The sequence below is a fragment of the Bicyclus anynana genome, chromosome 16 (genome assembly GCF_947172395.1).
Source record: "Bicyclus anynana chromosome 16, ilBicAnyn1.1, whole genome shotgun sequence".
Lineage (NCBI taxonomy): Eukaryota > Metazoa > Arthropoda > Insecta > Lepidoptera > Nymphalidae > Bicyclus > Bicyclus anynana.
In genome coordinates, this window is record NC_069098.1 from 5,154,045 (window position 1) to 5,169,730 (window position 15,686).

A 15,686-nucleotide genomic window follows, 5' to 3' on the forward strand; every position below is an offset into this window, starting at 1 on the left:
CAAAGCAAATGGGAACTTGCACGTTGCAAAAATTGAAATTCCATAAAGGTGACGTTTTCAATTGAACGCAACTGCAAAGAAATTCAATTTCAAAGCGTACGGGACTGACGACTCATTACATAAGAATGAATTGTGTTTTAACAAAAGGGTATTTATTGTGTTGTAAAAACAATACGCGGCTTCGAGGATACATTCTGCATGTTATACGTATTACAGATAATGCTAACGAGGTAAGTAACTTATGACTTCTGCCTCCGATTCCGGAGGGTGTAAGTTCGAATCCGGTCCAGGGCATGCACCTCCAAGTTTTCAGATATGTGCATTTTAAGAAATTAAATTTGTCTCAAACGGTGTTGGAAGAACATCGTGAGGAATCCTGCCTACCAGAGAATTTTCTTAATTCTCTGCGTGTGTGAAGTCTGCCAATTGCATTGGGCCAGCGTGGTGGACTATAACTGACCTAACCGCTCTCATTCTGAGAGGAGACTCATGCTCAGCAGTGAGCCGGATATGGAGTCATAATGTATGTATGTACATGTACTTCATAATTTGCAAATTCGTCGTTAAAAAGTTTTTTTTTAGGGAACTATAAGTATACTAACTGACGCCACGCGGATTCACCCGCGTGGTTTCCGTTTCCGTGGGAATACGGGGATAATATATAGCCTATAACCTTTCTCGATAAATGGGCTATCTAACACTGAAAGAATTTTTCAAATCGGATCAGTAGTTTCTGAGATTAGCGCGTTCAACCAAACAAACTCAGCTTTATGATATAAGTATAGATTTTGTGCGCTGTGTATTCTCATTGAGAGATTATGAGAATGTACGATTCTATTTGCGGATCTTCTGCAGTGACTATTTACGGTAGAAGCTTCAACATACGGACAGGATGCAGGGAATCTCATAAGATGTCTGTACAACATTATGCTATTTGCTCCGTAAAAGCTAGCGGGATTTCATTTACTAGTGTTTTATTAGAACAAACACGTGGAAGGAACAAAAATACGGATACGGAAAACGAAAAACATTGGGCTGTATGATCTCAAAAACAAAAGTTAAATTTCTGTGATGACTTTGAAATGGTTAACAATTTGTGATATTTTCTAACGCTGTATTTGTTTTTTTAATTGGGTTCCATATTTTTATGCAAAGTTAAAATATTAATAGGTATTTAGTATGTCCTTAGTGCCTGAAGACGAGAGTCTTCGAACAGTGCGTGTTGCCAGTGATGACATACGGATCCGAAACATGGTCGCTCTCTGCGTGATCGAATCAAACATGAGGAGATCCGCAGACGAACCAAAGTCGCTGACATAGCTCAGCGAGTCGCGAAGCATAAGTTGCAATGGGCAGGCCACATAGTTTGAAGAGCCGATGGACGTTGGGGTCCAAGGTGCTGGAATGGCGACCCCGCACCGGAAAGCGTAGTGTTGGTCGACCGCCCACTAGGTGGATATCAATCGGATTGCAGGAAACCGCTGGATGCTGGCAGCTCGAGATCGTTATGCTTGGAGGTCCATGCAAGAGGCCTGTGTCCAGCAGTGGACGTCCATCGACTGGTAATGACGATAATGATGATGAGTATGTTGTCCTCCGTCATACGTCCGTCATAATATGTCATCATCCGTCATAAAAACAATTAAAAATAAATGTGACGGTAAGTGATGATGCAATCGAAGACGAAAGCAAGCTAATTTGTTAGGAGTAGGACGAAAATCCACACCCCTTTCGGTTTCTACACGACATCGTACCCGAACGCTAAATCGCTTGGCGTTACGTCTTTAAGGCCGGTAGCGTGGTAACTGGCCACGGCCAAAGCCTCCCACCAGACTTGAGCCAATTAAAAAAACCTCAATCGGCCCAGCCGGGGATCGAACCCAGGAACCTCCGTTTTATAAATCGACAACCACCACTGCGTCACCATCACTGCGCCACGAAGGCCGTGAAACGTATTTTTGTTTTGTTGGCCTGGACCTCAGTGTCTGTAGCTTAGCTTACCACCAATGAAGTATGCTTAGAATTTAACAAACCCGCAAAGGAAGGATACAATTAAGATACTTAGAAGCCGTTAAATCCGGCAAAATTAAGTTGGCGATCTTACTGCGTTGGCGATTATGACAATGGGATGACAATTCAAATTGTCTGAATCATATGCCACGACGAGCGACGTCGGGAACGATGCACCGACAATTAACTAATTTAACACGACGAATGTTAAGTGGATGAAATCGACTTTAATGGAGGAAACGCCTACGGTGTACGGACGACGATGGTTTATGTCTTTATTTAGTAGCTTACTCGTTCATTAAATTGAGATACAATTTTATAGCGTAACAGATAGCAAGTTTGAGATTTGGTTACGTAGATATACGTATTATAGGACTCAAAGGTGATTACAAATATAAGAAAACTAATGTCGAACAAAGGTTATAATTCACAACACTTGTCAGGACAACTTAATTAACAAATCAAACTGTAACCAAAATAAGACCCTAGAAAGGCAGAGAATGACCTTGAATGGAGTCACGTACTTGTGAACGATATGTGTAGGGTTAAAGGATCCTTTGACAGTCGACTAACACTCCCCTTTTCCACTCAAGTCACTCTCCCCGCCTATCCCAAGTAACCCATAAAGAATTACACAACAAGAGATGTGAACGCCTCGAACGCCACGAGCACACTGAAGCCAACACGAGATCGAGCGACGTTATATCCGTCATAGACTACTATGTCCAACACTAAACGGCGATAACATACGGATGTCAGAAAAATAGGATCTTACCAAATTTGGCTAAGCAGGAAGAACAACACGAGCAGAGAACGGGGAGTGTTGATCGATCGTCAAAGAATTCCTTAACCCTACATCCTGTAGTCACAAGTTCAGGACTCTGCTCGAAGTTTTTCTCTCTACCACGCGATGGAACTGGCACCCGCAAATTCGGAACTTAATTTGTATTTTTTATTTATTGTATTTGTAACGTAATTTGTTATTAGGATGTAAATCATCCTAATCCTTGTAAATTTTAAATGTGTGTTTGTTTGTAAAAAATCTTGAGTGAGAGTGGCGTAGGCTATATTTTATCCCTGCATTTTCTTAGAAACGGAAACTTCGCAGGTATCATATTTTTTTTAGTTTTATAAGGATGATGCAGATGCCGAAATTTAGTTAAATTATTTAGGTGCGTAAAACATAAAATCATTTTTAACTGAATAAACCCACCTAACTCCTATCAAGTTAGTTCGTTTCCATCTTAGATTGCATCATCACTTACATCCATACGGCGAACGTAGCAGTCGCTCCAGGTCCTTTAAAATCTATGATAATTCATATAAAAACCTAGAGAGCGCCTAAATGATAATCCTTCTCAATCGTAGACGGTACTGCGCCTGATATTCAATTGATCACCCCAGAGTATGGTCGAGATCTTCGCGTTCCATTCTTACTTTACACTCATAATTTGGTATAGGTATCTACATATTATTAGGAACAAACAGGAGAGGCGCCATAATTGGATCTCGCTCCATTTTAAAATTTACTTCGGGCCGGCGCTGCTTAGGTACATCATCATCATCATCAGGAGAGATCAAGGGTTAACTAGTGAAGAATAAAAAAAAAACCTGTTAGTTTCTTAGTAAATGTACGACATAGACTGAAATATTTTATTTTCATTCTATTTTTCTCTGTATAAAAATAGGATCCAACCGGATTCAGATGTCGTTTAGAACCATACATGTGTCCGACTCCCGGAAATGTTATAACATTCTCGTAAGTCGTAACTTCTAGACGTTTTCTATTTACGGCAGACAGTTTCAGTTTAGAACGTGGGACTGCGATAGTCAGATCTACCTCATTGTATGAAGGTTCAAAGTTATTCAACCCATACTACTTCGTACTGTATTTGATAGGCTAGTTGACAGTTTTTTAAATGGTCTTAAATTGTTCATTATCGTTCAACTGGAATCCCCAATTATACACTACTAACGTCACTGAGATCCAACAGAGAATTGCGTTAAATAGTCATAGATTCTAAAAGATAAAATTAAAAATTATGAAAAACCCCCGAAGGTCATGAAATTATTAATTACTCTTGATCATGTAATCTATATTCTCTTTCAGTGGGCTTTTTTTTTAAACGGCTGAACCGATTTTCATCAAAGATGTCTAGGAACACTGGCCCATAAGTCACCTTTGATACAAAAAAAAAACAAAACTGAAATCGCTTCATCCGTTCGGGAGCTATGGTGTCATAGACAGACAGACAGATAAACTTATAATACCCCTCTTTTTGCGTCGGGTGTTAAAAATATAAATCATCTAACATGCAGACTGCAGTAGTGAATGATTCGTAAAGGACTCATTGCAAACATGTCTTAGAGAATTAATTCTCTATTTTGTATAATTTGTACGTATATGGCTACCTTAGTTAAAATCCCTGTGCACGCCCGAGTTTACAAGTGTAAAAGGTCAAGAAATATGTAAAATTCTATCACATCAGTGAAAAGCACAAAAATTTACCAAACACCGTTTTTAGTACACCATAATGGATTGAAGTAGCAAGATTGATTGACTGTGAAATGAAATTTCGCCAAACTTTATCCCTTTCTGGCAAGTTTACTGCTAATAAAATTATAGTATAAAAAATTACTGCTGGGATTACGAGACTCAGACAACGGGGTTTTATATAATACTCCACATTCGGCAGACTATCAATTTAATATTCTGTGACGATCTTTATATTTTATACAGTCGTAAAACTGAAAATTCATTACCTTTTCAATCTTTTGTAATCTGTTTCAATTTAATTAAATCGCTTATTAAAACGCCCCAGTCGTCAAAAGTTTATAGTCAGCGTTATTTAGGGTTGTAACTTGTAACTCGCTGGCTACTGTACCTATTAATTGAAGTAATAACTTAATTTCAGTCCTAGAAATCCGAAGTTGCTTAATTCCATTCAGTTTGTTACAAATGTCACGTTTTTGGTGTAATAAATTAACCTGCCAGACATTGTAATTAAGCTTTAATGTCATATGGCCCTAAGTTATGCGAACAAAAATGTTGAATTGGTCAGATTAACGTTTTGCGATTATGATGTGGATAAAGTTAATAATTTAATATTATATGATTAACCATTAGGTTAAGGCTAAGGGCGCTATTTGATAGTAAATTAGAAAATGCAGAAATAGTGCGGTTAATTACAATTATTTTGCGGTTAAAATTAACGCATGCATTGATAATTTCACAATGACACTATATTTTGTTTAGAATACAGAAAACTTAACCACTATTTTGTGCATGTGTGCGCTTTATGGAGTAGCTAAATTCGTATTCGTAACATGTTTAATAACAGTATATGATGAGTATAGAATATTTTGGCTATTATGCCGATAATCCCACAACTTGGTATTTATGTGAATGAAACCGCGAGGCAGAGCTGGTTGTATAATAAATCACAAGTTTATAGCGAACTGAAGTTGACACAAGGTACATTCTGCAAGTTCACAGCTAAGAGCGCTTTCAGACTAGCGTTTTATACGCGCGTATGAGCTCGTTTTTGGAATGGCACGTAGGCGCATATAGGCGCGCCTTTTCGCAACTTGTACGAGCGTTGATGCGCTTCTAAGCTCGTATATGTTACTAGCTGACGCCGAGCGGTTTCACCCGCGTAATTCCCGTTCCCTTAGGAATACGCTATCTAACACTGAAAGAATTCTTTAAATCGGACCAGTAGTTCCCGAGATTAGCGCGTTCAAACAAACCAACTCTTCAGCTTTATAATATTAGTATAGATGTTCATACTCACACGACACCACTGGTTCGAACGAACACACCTAAAAAATATGCCGGTTTACGCGAGTCTGGTTTTTTAAAGCGCTTAATGTAGCGCGCGTGTAAGCGCGTATGCTGAAACGACCGTATACGCGCAAAAAAAAACACTAGTCTGAAATCCCCCAAAGAGGTACCTACTTAACGCTGCAGTAATGCTGTCAATGACAGTGTAGAGTACTTACACGTTGTAATGTACCATAGAACATGTTTTATGATGTCTCGAGTTCAAAATTTTGAGATTTACTCGTAGATTTCTTGAGGTCAATGTACTGACACGGCAGTATAATCTATCTTAATAGATGAGATTTTAGAAGCGGTATATATTACTATACTAATACAATGAGCCGTGTAAGCCCAGTGGATGACCTATGCCTTCGATTTTGAGGGCGTAGATTCAAAATCGGCCTTCAACTTTTCATGCACCTTCAACTTTTCAGTTATGTGCAAGATATATTCAAGAAATTGAATATCACGTGTCTCAATCGGTGAAAAAAAAACATTGTGAGGAAATCTGCATACCACTACCAAAGAATTTTCTTAATTCCATACGTGTGAAAAGTTTTTTTTCCTTTTTTATTCTCTGAAGTCTACCAATCCGTATTAATTGATTGCAAATTGTCATCGACTTTTTTAAGTCGATTTATTTTTTAAATCGACTTCAATGGTTCCCAAATTATAAGTATACCTACACCGACTATTCGAAGACACCAAAAACACAAGCACGACTTCAAAATTGCTACATATACTCCTTGTCTAATTTCGTAGTTCTCAAATGTAATTCTAGATGGCGTTAGTAGTATGCTACCCCGCGGTACCGTTTGTTGTAATGATTATTATAAGTCAAAATTTAAATTGTGAATAAAGGCTCATACGTTCAGGGTATAATGCTTATCATTTCCCACGGCGAAAAGACGACCCTGTACACTCCTTTTGATGAAAGAAGTCTCCCAGACGCGGCACTAATGTCTTAATGGCACTCATTGTCATTTGGTAATGGCGATGTTTTGTCATTTGTGTAACATGCTGTCAATTTTATGAAAAGGACTCTACTTTAAAGGTGGGTACAGAGTGGTGCAATGCAACATGTAATGCAACCTGCAATGCAAGAATTTGACGTCCACATTGCTGCAATGTATCACGAATGCTCGTGGTTTGGACGCCTCGCGCGCACTAACTGCGTCTAGGTCGCGCACGCTCCGAGCGTTACAACTCGTGCGCGGTTCGATCCGAGATTTGTCGGTTTTTGGTACGAACACAAAGGGGCGCGCAGTGTGCGCAGGACTGAGCCGACTGATTCGTAGTCAATGCGCGTACCGCGCGCGCCACACGTCCAAGGCAGCAGGAAACATGCAATGTAAGGCAGAATATTACATCACATGTTGCATAGCGCCAATCTGTACCCACCTTTAGGAAATCATAACATTATCAGCTGCATAACCGATCGGTCACACAATTATTTATGTATATGGAAAAACCTTAACACCGGTTGTTTATAAAAGCCTTTCGAACATACGTGACGTGAGTCATTACGAATCACGATAGTTGAGTCAACACCAAGATGATTCACGTCGATTGGCGACATAGCTTCGTCTTATAACATATCAACTGGTTTCTAACTACTGACGGCACTTAACATAATGAGAAACATAGTTAATTATGTAATTTGCATAATTTGTTACGCAAAGTGGATTGTTGGAACTATCTTGAGATATGGAAACCTCATTTTTAGGTAACAAAAATATTAGCTTTTGTTTTGTTGTTGCCTTTGCCACTTTCAAACTTGGTTCGCGGTTTTCTCTAATCTAAAAATCTACACACAAACAATTACCTAAGTATTTTAGAATTTAAACTATCGTGAGTTTTATTCATATTAATCCAGCGCGCTAGCGAGCAGCAGCGCGTCGCGCAGCCGCTTCGCAGGTTGTATCGTGCCGCGATGCAAGAACCAGCTCATGACTAAGGGCCCCGTATGGGTTCGAAACTAGTCGGGCACACTCCGACCTTATATCACGTGAGTTTTAGTCTAGAGAGACTCGGTAAATTCTCTGCCATGTAGGTAAATTTTATTCATAAAAAACAAAACCGCAATTTACAATACAATCCACTTATCTACGACATTTCTCATAATTACCAAATAGTTTAAAAAGGCCATTAAAATCGGTCGCGCTGTTTCAGAGTAACAGCGACGAAAAATTAAGTCACTTTAGTTCTCTGTACCTAATTATAACCAATTGTTTATTAATTCAGTTCAAAAGTAGTTAAACCGCTAGGTTAGTTATACAATTAAGGTAGCTATTCAAAACACGATAGTAACTGGTACTTTGTCACGGTCTACTGGTCGTATCCTCGTTAGGTAACCAATGGTTTGTAAAGTTTTGTTAAAGGCTTACGTGGAGTGTATGGTTTTCAATGGAATTAATACACGGTCTATCTCATATTGTTATGTAGGAATATCCTGTATCAATCGAATTCTGTTTCCTGGGTAAATTGTTCTCGCAACAGATATCAGAGTTATACTCTATTAATATCGAATACTAAGTCTTCGAACAGTGAGAGCGACCCAACTAGACAGTAGAAGAATAAACGTCAAACTAAGGTATGTTTAATTTTTGGGTATGGGTTTACGTGACGTCATGGAACGATAAAATATAGACCATCATGACCGCTGTCGTTTTGTCAAAAAAATTATATAAAATAAAAAAAAATACTATGAAATGAACGAAATGAAAGCCGAAGAGGCTATATATCTAAGAATCCAAGAAGACCAAATAAAATTCATTACATAAAACATTCATCGGCGCAATTTAACAAAAATATGGCATGGCTCCAAAAATTTATAACAACTTCTCTCTCTCCTCTCCATAGAACTTTACTGATGCTTAAAAAAAATTGTTGTAATTATATTTCTTTTAAACTTAATGTCATTTAATTTTAACTTATATAATTTTAATTTTACTAATTAAACATTTGTATACCTATTAATGGTGAAACATTATTACCTAATACATAAGAACATCTTTAACTAAATTTAATGTTTCTTGCAAATAAATGATTCTGATTCTGAAAATTTAAAAAAATATGATGATTTTTTTTCAATCTAGTAGCACGATTATGAACAATTTAAGATACTTATGCAAAAAGTGTCAACTAGCCTATTACACGTGGTGGTCTAAGGTCCATATCCTCTCTACTTAAAAGAAGGAAGCCTTGTAGTGTGACGAAATAGGTTGATAATAATGATGACATATAGTACCCATTTATAATGCTCGCTAGTATTAGCTAACAACAAAAGGAATTGTTTACATTACGAACTGTATTCATCTTCGTGTAAAATGAGTCAGTATTGAATATGAGACCAAAGACACATGATTACGTACTAATACAATGCAATGTGGTTATTAAGCAAATATCTATCTACCCACTGTGATGTTTCTTACTCGATCTATCTGTATAATATTAACAATCAAAAAATCGGGCGCCTTCTCACGTGTACACTGATGGCGGCAGCGCACGGTGAAAGGTGCGCAGAATAAACGTAACGCTGTCATTCGTTCATCGAATTTTACTGCCCATATTTTTTCATACTGGGGACTATATATGAAAAATCGATTTTTAAGGAGTAAACTCCATTAATATTAAAAGAAGAACAAAAAAGTTAATTTTCAGCCTGCTCGCGATAATTTTGGACCTACCTACTTAATTCGTTTTCACGCGGTTTCCATGTGTGGATTAAGCAAAGTGTGGTGCCAAGGTTTGTTTATTCGAGATCAGATATTTTTCGTTACGTGACAATTTCAATTACTCTACTTAAAGTCTGGCAAGTTCCTTGCTATGCGGGTGACAGGGGGAAAGACTGCGCGGGTGTGAAATCTTGCGTGAGGGAAAGTGACGTGAATATGTCGTGGGTTTTTCATTCATCGCTACACGCCCCCTGGCCCGCGCGGAACATCGGGAGTGTTACGTACGAAGTTGCCAAGCAATAGCCGCATGAAATAACTACCTATGTTTCAATAAAGTAGGCTGGTGGAAGGCTTCGGCCGTGGCTAGTTACCACCCTACCGACAAAGACGTATCACCAAGCGATTTAGTGTTCCGGTACGATATCGTGTAGAACCGAAAAGGAGCGTGGATTTCATCGTAGTCCTACCAAGTTAGCCCGCTTCCATCTTAGATTGCATCATCACTTACCATCAGGTGAGATTGTAGTCAACTTGTAAAGAATAAAAAAAGGTAAACCAGATAAAACATTTTACGCAGACGAAGTCGCGAACGTGAGGTATACAATACTCAATATAAGAAGTGGGTCGATGGCATCGTAAAATTTGCAGGTAAATTAATATGTCGACTTCCCTAAAGGATAGATTCCGTTACAAATCGTTGTAACTTCCTGCTTGTTTGGCTAAATTTATTGCAATCAGAACAGGAATTACTCGACGGCGAAGGAAATTTTGAATATTTATTGTTATGAGGAAAACAGGAAGATTAAATTTAGGTATAAGTACACAACTAGCGAATCCCACGCGGCGGCACCCGCGTTTTTCCCATTCCTGGAATATGGGGATAAAATATAGCCTATCAAATGAAAACATTTTCTATCAATTTTTTTTTTATTCTTTACAACTTAGCCTTTGACTACAATCTCACCTGATGGTAAATGATGATGTACCTAATCTAAGATGGAAGCGGGCTAACTTGTTAGGAGGAGGATACAAATTCAGACCCCTCTCGGTTTATACACTACCGGAACGCTAAATCGCTTGGTGGTACTTCTTTGTCATTAGGGTGGTAACTAGCTACGGCCGAAGCCTCCCAACAAACCACCAACTCCAGACCTTGACCAATTAAAAAACCTCAATCGGCCCAGCCGGGGATCGAGCTCAGGACCTCCGGCTTGTAAATCGACCGCGCATACCACTGCGCTACGGAGGCCGTCAAAAATATTTTCAAGATGCATTGGATTCAGTAGTTATAGACGACAAATTAACTAACAAAGCGTCGATAAGGGATGGGCATTACTTTGCTTAGCTCTGAAGGTATAAATCATCTACACCATTTGATGATAGCTTAGCAACTTCGTTCGTAACACCCACGACTAGTGCACCTCACTTTCAAGTCAAAACATTCCAGAATAAAACAGGTAAATAACTACGACAATTTACATAATATTATGACAAATATCATTCAATACTTGAATCACTTTACAGTAAACCAGTAAACGACAATTCTAAGTAATGTTGACTTAAGATATTATGATCCACTTATCAGGTCATTCAGTTCACCTAAATTTGCTGTTTAAGCACACTGATAGTGAATTTTTCGTCTATACTAATATTACCTCGCTATCAACCCATATACGGCTCACTGCTGAGCTCGAGTCTCCTCACAGAATGAGAGGGGTTAGGCCAATAGTCCACCACGCTGGCCCAATTGGCGGACTTCACACACGCAGGGAATTGAGAAATTCTCTGGAATGCAGGCTCACGATGTTTTCCTTCACCGTTAGAGACACGTGATATTTAATTTCTTAAAATGCGCACAACTGAAAAGTTGGAGGTGCATGCTCCAGACCGGATTCGAACCCACACCCTCCGGAATCGGAGGCAGAGGTCATATCCACTGGGCTATCACGGCTCTCATACTAATATTATAAGGAGGTAAAGTTTGTGGTATTGTAAAGGGTAAATCTGGATCTGCTAAACCGATTTAGAAAATTCTTATACCACTAGAAAGTCGCGTTATTTCTGAGTATCATAGGCTATATTTTATCCCCGTACTCTCACTGGCACGGGAACTACGCGATTGAAAACGATATTTTCTTTCTATTTCGTTCATGTATCTCTGACAACGTTTATTTACAGACTGATTGGTTGTATATTAACAAAGAAGCTTTTGGCACATAAAGAATATGAGATAGCTGACTCGGCAAACTTTTTTAAATTATCACTATTAACAAATACAGGTTGATTGTAGATGGATCAAAATTTAGGGTTGTATGTATTTTACAATAAAAAAACACAATTCATAAAAACAAAGTTCATAAAATAGTAGGTATTGCAGAAAAAAATTAACTATGGCGTATCCTTAGATAATGATATCTTCCAGCAACACGCCTTCTGTCCCAGTTAAACGAGTACATATTTTTGTGGCAAATAATAAATTAGGCTAATAGTAGCCTGGTCTAGACTTAGTGCCTTATTCATACTAACAGACACTAAAGTGGTCATCAAGTTAAAGTGATCCACGTAATCGTCGCGGCCCGCATTGTGGACTATGGCCCAATGATCCACAATTAGCCCTAATTGTCAGCTAGCTACCATGTCATATGAACCTTGGCTATTGTGTCGTCTTGATATCTTTTTATCCGTGTGCGTCAGGAGGGTAATGTTTTTAGAGCCTGTGTATGTATATCCATTTCTTTGGCACGCTCTTCAGCCCAAACGGCTAGACGGATTTTAAATGAGATGTCATTGAGTTCGTCAAAATTGTGGTAGTGTAGTGTGGTGTACATAAAGTATTTAGTTTGTATTATATATATCCTAATATAATATTTTTTTTATTCTCTTTCAAAATAAATTAGGTAGATATATCTGTATTTTTAAGCTCAGCGCTTTTAGAACAGTTAAAACGATGCTGACGATCTTATTTCCGTGTAAGCTCTAGTAGGTACAGAAAAACCCTTACGGTCGCATAGAAATACAATGGTTATTATTTAGTATATTAGGTATATCCATAATAATATTTACTAAGTAAATAATAGGACAGTAAAAATCGTAAAGTAATATCACATTTAATAAAGTAAAATACCACTAACTTTACCTCCTTATAATATTCGTATAGGGGGATAATTAAAGAAGAGTTAACACAAAAAAATATTTTTTAATCTATTACCAACCTGTGTTGTTGTATTTGATAGTCTCGTACTCGTTTAACGATTCTTCATGCCGTTCGAGGCTAAACTTGAGGGTTTATTCCAAAATCTGAAATAGTGAAAAAAAAAATATGAACTCTATGCTCACGTTTTCTAGTAGGTGGTAAGTAGGTAACTTATTATAATTTGTGAAATTCTAAATTATACATTGGAATTTAGCAATTAGATGTTGACACGTCATTCTTTCTGATTGTGCATTTGCTGCAAGCTCCTTAATGTTTTAATTCTCTGCCTGTGTCCTGAGCTGGAAGAACGTGGGGAGACGGAATGACACTTTAAGGGTGCACTTCCACCAGAGATGTGCTACGCTACGTTGCTATGGATACGTTTGATATCCACCAATAATATTCATTGGTGTACATAGCTTAGTACTGGTGGAAACAGATTCAATTAAGATATGTTTATAAATGGAAGGATGCGTGCTATGAATACCTACCATGGGTCGTCACAAGTGGGTAGCTATCGTATCTTCGCATGTGCATCGCACAGCTAGTATTGGTGGAAACGGTCACGTATTTTTGTAGCGTAGGTTTCACATCATCATAGCATAGCTGCATAGCACATCTCTGGTTGAAGAGCACCCTAAGTGTCTCTTGTGGGAAACCGGCGTAGAAGAACGTATAAACCCTTATTTATCTTTTAATATTTCGTGACCCTGACTCACTGACTTGATGATAAGTCATGGAGCACACACAGTTTGTCGTATAATATGTTCCTATGTCGCACAATACTCACATACCTTAAGTAGTAAGTCATGGACGTCTTGCCAAGTTTATAGTCACCGTGCAATAATGCGGTCTTTGTAAAAACCTCACACGATGTTTATGAGATATTTTTAATTTATTAATGCCACCACGCTAGCAATACGTTGGACTAACGGTGATTATCAGTGGGTCTAGCATGCGACCAACGACATATTATTTCGTGAAGAGAAATAGACAAAATGTCAGCCAATGGCAGCGGATTAGTCCCAGTCCCATCTATTTCGTCCCAACGCAGTGAAAGAGGGCGGTATTTGCGGTTGCGCCGCTATTTGTTAACATTTTCATTATTTCTGTTCACGAGATACGTCATCTGTAGTGTTAACATGTGACCAACGAGATAATCTCGTGAAAAGAAATAGACAAAATGTCGACCAATGGCGGCGGACTAGTCCCAGTCCCATCTCTTTCGTCCCAACGCAATGAAAGAGAGCAGTATTTCCGGTTGCGCCGCTATTGGTTGACATTTGTCTATTTCTCTTCACAAGTTACATCGTCTGTATTGCTAAAACGCGACCAACGAAATAATCTCATGAATAGGAATAGACGAATTTAAACCAAAGGCGGTGCAACCGAAAACACCGCTATCGAAACGAAAGACGTTTCGTTGGGACGAAATAAATGGACCTGGAACAACCCCGCCGCTATAGGACGACATTTTGTCTATTTCTCTTCACTTGGTCACATGTTAGGCTTACTGATGTCAATAATTTTTACAGCTTTGCCTAACTCAGGGCTGTTAGTGACAATTTCTCAGAGAGAAAAACCTCCTAATATGACACAGTCCGACCCAAGAGGCCCAACAGAATCATTTTATTATAAAGTTATGTTAGTAACTTAGAGTTAATAAAAATAAAAAATAAATGTAATTAAATAAATTAGCATGAATATAGCATTACTTAGTAGGTTTAACAAAAAATAATGATAAACTCCATGACTTACAATACAACAGTAAAATTATTAGACTATAAAAATTTTAACAATGAGGATTTCGTCTCATAACTGCGGATTGTACAAAATTAAATTACTTAAATATTGCAGGAGCATACGGAAAATATGTAAATTTTAGTGTATGTATAAATACGTTTGTTTCAGGATTCCATGTAGGATTCCATTATAAGCGCTTTGGATATGAAATCTGTATGATGTTTACGAAAATGAAGCTTGAAAAAATCAACATTTATAAGAACTTTTGTGTAGAAGCTCAAAATCCCCCCTCGTTTAAATTAAGGAAGATCTTATTTTAGGGTCAATAAAAATGGGCTGATGAATGATGAATGATGATGAATGAATGATGGTGGAAACTACACACGAAACCTAAAGCCTAACATGCTACCAATAGTGGAAACACAGCTTTCTCTATAATTGCGTTGGGACGAAACAACTCCGTCGCCATTGGTCGACATTTTGTCTATTTCTCGTCTGTCGTTGGTTGCATGCTATGCCTATAGTTTAAAACTTCATCGTTATTAGCATACTACAATGAACAAAATAAATTTTACGCAAATGAATTTGCAAGAATATGCCCGGAGTTTATCTCTCTCAACGAGCTTATAAATACAAAGAAGCTTTTGTATTTTGAATATTTAAATACTTTTCAAGTACCTACTTATACAATAGATTATATTACATGTGGCTTAGTGTTTGTTTATGTAATTAACACATCACTCCTAAGTTCTTAGTACAAATTGACGTCAGAAAATTACAAAGTAACGAATATTAATTAATATTTTAAGATTCACAGATTTCACAGAACATTCACAGTAGAACAGCGGGCAGGGATCGAACCACCACCTCTCGGTGATGATTCCCCTTTACCACTGAGCTATTGAGGCTATTTATATCTGTATGCTAATAATATTCTCACTACATTTATTGTGCTACAGTTTACAGTACTGAGGATTAAAACCTTGACCCACCACGCAGCATCAATGCGGGTTGGTGAGTTTAAGGTAAATAATTGATCCAATACAATTACTTTGTTATCAGGGTCAGGCCTTCTTTCTTATGACAGATCTTGATCACGTGACCTGTCGATAGCATAATATGTCATTTCCAAACATTTTTCTAGTTTTGTTTTTTCGAATGTGCAGCCGGAATCCATCGAATTATAAGACGTTGTCACGTCAAAAAATTATGATACATTCGGCGTTAATTAGCCACGGCC

At 38.0% G+C, this 15,686-nt stretch overlaps 1 protein-coding gene across 3 annotated transcripts in view; it reads right to left on the bottom strand.

Moving 5' to 3' along the window:
• The window catches only part of LOC112052502 (G-protein coupled receptor moody), a 71,149-nt gene that overhangs the window by 41,638 nt on the left and 13,825 nt on the right, over positions 1 to 15,686 (bottom strand). For 2 of the 3 annotated variants that reach the window (XM_024091609.2, XM_024091611.2), the window contains exon 2: positions 12,723 to 12,807. The exons of the other annotated variant lie outside the window; for it this stretch is intronic. The gene's annotated coding sequence lies outside the window, so the exon portion shown is untranslated. The remainder of the gene's footprint in view (positions 1 to 12,722; positions 12,808 to 15,686) is intronic. 3 annotated transcript variants of the gene reach the window in all.